This window comes from Orycteropus afer, unplaced genomic scaffold (genome assembly GCF_000298275.1).
Source record: "Orycteropus afer afer isolate SDZICR_OR568_19922 unplaced genomic scaffold, OryAfe1.0 scaffold00122, whole genome shotgun sequence".
Lineage (NCBI taxonomy): Eukaryota > Metazoa > Chordata > Mammalia > Tubulidentata > Orycteropodidae > Orycteropus > Orycteropus afer.
The window spans coordinates 8,745,523-8,749,775 of NW_006921709.1; positions in this window are offsets into that span (position 1 = coordinate 8,745,523).

Genomic DNA, 4,253 nt, shown 5'->3' on the forward strand with positions numbered 1-4,253 from the left:
TATGTGGCAGTTCTACTCTGTCCTGTAGGGTACCAAAGAGTCAAAAGAGAACCTACAGATTGGAAATTTTTTTTTTTTTTTTTTTTTAAATAACACTTTTGATCTACTTTTTATAGCTTTTGAAACGTTGTTGTTGTAAGTTGCTACTGAGTCAGCTCCGACTCAGAGACCTCAGGTATAAGAGAACAAAATTTTGCCTAGTCCCGTGCCATCTCATTGGTCCCCATCTATGAACCCATTCTATGGAGACAAAAAAGATAAACACTTCTATTGGTGTCATAAGTTAGTTGAAATTACAATTTCTAGTGCCTAAGGCACTTGACTGCTACCGGAAGGCTGGTGGTTCATACCCAGCAGTCACTCCTCGGAAGGAAGGTTGGGCAATCTACTTCGTAGTGATAATGCTTCTGAAACCCAAGGAGGGGTGGCTATGAGTAGGGTCCAACTGGACAGTACATAACAACAACAACAGTTCCCTCCTTGGTTGGCTGTGTCACATAGCATCAAAGCACTAAACTTCGAGCATATTTTTGTTCTGTTTCATTGCTTTGTTTTTTCTTCCTGGATTTTTAACTGCTTTGAAGGTAGAAACTTTCCAATCAAGCAGCTCCAGACTCTGGGAGGAAACTGGAAGTAATTAAATCTCCATTTGTTGTTTGCTATTGACTGAAAATGACAGATCTAAAAATGCCAACCCATTTTCACTTTCATCAGCTCATTTTTGTTCTCACTCACAAACAATATTAATATTTTATTTTCATTTATTTCCTAATATTTTGAAAGTGGCTGCACTTTAGAAAACACAGACAAAAACAAGCCAGTTCTTTCAGTGTCTGGAGAAGAACAGAATAGCATACAATTTTGAAGCTTGAGAGTATCATATCCAAGAACAGCATAAACTTACTCAAGCTTACAAGGAGTTACAGAAACATTTTAAGTGAATTGATAAAGCGCTAGAAAAAATTTTGTCTGCTTAATTAAGGAAAAACATCTAGTTTGTCTGAATTAATCTTTTTTTGTTTTTAAGATGGTAGAACAGGTTGTAAATGAGACAAAAAGTTACATTAATGCAAAATATTAATACTCTTATTAAATAAAAACACAGAGCAGTTAAAAGTCTTTCCTTCCACTGAGGTATGATGAAGTTTCAGGATATGCTGTCAAGGAGTGGATTACTTAAAGATTTGCAATCTGGGCCTAAAGCCTGGGCCACAGGCGAGATGTCTCTTCAGGGTAGTGTGGAGCAGTGGAACAAGAGCTAGACTGGGGCCAAGAACTGACTTCTGCTTCTAGCTCTGCAGTTATTAACTGTGTGACCAAGGGCAATAAAATCCAACAAAAGTTGGCCTGTAGGCATGTTTTCCAGCTGCTCAGTTTCACATTACCAGGGCTCTTCACACCCTTTTCCTACAAATGCTAGTAACTTTCTATCCCAAATTACTCTGTTAGCTTCTGATTCTATTCTTCACAGTAGTGGTCTCCATTTTTTTTTTTTTAATTTTTAGCACCTCTGATTGTATACTTTTTTGAACATGCAATTTGAAGTTATATATCCACTACAGTATTAATGTTATGTTCATTGTAAAACACACACTAAAACAAGGAATTTTAAAACAAAAAATAAATAGAAATAGAAGTTCTGAGATTTTCTTTTCGTACCCCACTGGACTGTTCTAGGAAGCATTAGAGAAGCAAAAGAAAATGCCACAGATTAGTGGTTTCCCAGGAGGCTCAACTTCATTTAATATGGGAGATGACATAGTCTACATAATAAATATTTCTTGGATGGATGGCTAAGTGGATAAAGGGACAGATAGGGAGAGGGATGGATAGGTAAATGGATGAATGAATGAATGGAGGGATGGTTGGGTGGAGGAATGAGAGAATAAATAAAGCAGGGTTTGGAGTTGGTAGATACTAGTTGGATCCCCTGTGAGATTTGCATTTCTACCCCAGAATCTACATTTTAACAAGATTCTCCTGAGAATCACCTAAGGACCTATAAGAATCACCTGCAGATCTTGTTAAAAATGTAGATTCTGATTCAGTATATCTGAGGTGGTCATGCAAATTCTCAGTAAGAGGTTGCACAAAAATGAACCCATTCGAAGCCCTGGAATAAAGAAGGTAACATGCTTTTTGTCTCTACCAGAGTATCAGCTGTTGAAGAAGCAGACAACCTGTCCTTCCCTTTCATTTGCCAGTACCACTGTCTTCCTGATAACTACTACCTTGCCTGTTAATACGTGAGGTGACTAAAGAAAGTGGGGACCACATATGGGTCAGTGAATCTGACAAATAAGGTTGTCCAAGGCAACAAAGGGAAGTATCACCAGTACTAGAAGGGTGAGGTAATTCTTGTAGCCAAAGCAAACTGTCTTTTGTAAGAGGAAATTTGGGAGGGTTCCTGAGCTCTGGTGGCGTAGTGCCTAAGGCATTTGACTGCAAACCAGAAGGCTCGTGGTTCAAACTCACCAGCCACTCTGGGGAAGGAAGATTGGGCAATTTACCTCTGTAGTGATACTGCTTCAGAAACCCAAGGAGGGTTCGTTATGAGTCTGCTCCCACTCGACGACAGGAAGTTTTTTGAGTTCCTGTTTCCATAGGAGCCCTAGCGCTGCAGTGGTTCAAGAGTTCTGCTGCTTGCTAACTGACAGGTCAGCAGTTTGAAGCCACCAACCACTCCATGGGGGAAAGATGCAGCAGTCTGCTTCTGTAAAGATCTATATTCTTGGAAACCCTATGAAGCAGTTCTACTCTGTCCTATAGGGTCACTATGAGTTGGAGTCAACTAGACAGCAGTGGGTTCGGTTTTATTTATTTTTTTGGTTTGGCTATTTCCATTGTGAATTTTATTATTTTTATTTACTCTGAGTTTCCTAGGCATAAAGGACACTGTTGGTGTAATTCAATATCACACAGATATTTAGAGGGAGAATTGATTATTTTTGATATGCACCAATTACTCATTAAACTAAGGTTTATCTTTAAAAGGATGCATAATATAGGGTAGTGGTTCTTAAGCTTTAGCATGCATTGGAATCACCTGACGTGTTTCTTACAAGTTACTGATATAGTAGGCCAAAGGTAGGGCCTAAGGGTTTGCATTTCTTACAAGTTCCCAGGTGTTTTAGTTACCTATGCTACTGTAACACAAATGCCACAAGTGGGTGACTTTTAAAGAGCAGAAATTTGTGTCTGGACAGTTCAGGAGCTAGAAGTCTGAATTCAGGGCATAGTTCTAGGGAGAGGTCCTTTCTTGTCTATTTTAGCTTCTGGTAGCTTCCAGTAATTCTGGACTTGTAGACACATCTGTTTCCATTGTCAGTCTTCCCCTGGTTCTGTGTCTCTGTGTCTGTTCTGGTCTTTTTATAACTCAGAAGTGATTAGGTTTAGGCCCTCAACTGATTGATTACATTGCATTGATTACATTATGAAAAGTGATTATATAACTTTTTTTTTATTATTAAACAAACCTGTTGGCTTTGAGTCTATTTTAACCTACAGTGACCCACCTCTGTTACAAAGTAGAATGTTTCCATAGAGTTTTCTTTGCTGTAAACTTTGTGGAAGCAGTTTGCCAGGGCTTTCTTCTGTGGTGTTTCTGGGTGGGTTCAAACCACCAACATTTAGAGTAGTACTTGAGCACAAACTCTTTGTATCACCAAGGACCTTGTAACTCATACTGAACCTCACTGCCATTGACATTGAGTTGCTTCTGATTCATAGTGAATCTATAGGTCAGAGTAGAACTGCCCCATAGGGTTTCCAAGGCTGTACTTTACAGAAGCAGACTGCCACATCCTTCTCCAAAGGGTCAGTTGGTGGGTTAAAAGTGCTGACCTGTTGATTAGCAGCTGAATGATTTAACCACTGCAGCACCAGAGCTCCTTGTGCATCACATTTATATATATAAGGTGATTAGATTAGATTACGTTATGGAAGTAATCTGCTCTACCCATTTAATGACATGACAGCAACTAGATCAGTGTTTGGCTAAACAGCTGGGAACCATAACTAGCTGAGTTGACATATAAGATTAGCCATCATACCAGGTGATGCAGATGCTGCTGTTCCAGGGACCATTCTTTGAGAACCACTGATATAGGAAACCTAGATGTGCCTAAAGAGTCTTGGTGATGCAGTGATTGGAACCCATCAGCTGCTTTTCAGGAGAAATATGTGGCAGTCTGCTTCCAGAAAGATTTCTACTCTGTCCTATAGGGTCACTATGAGTCAGAATACATTGAATG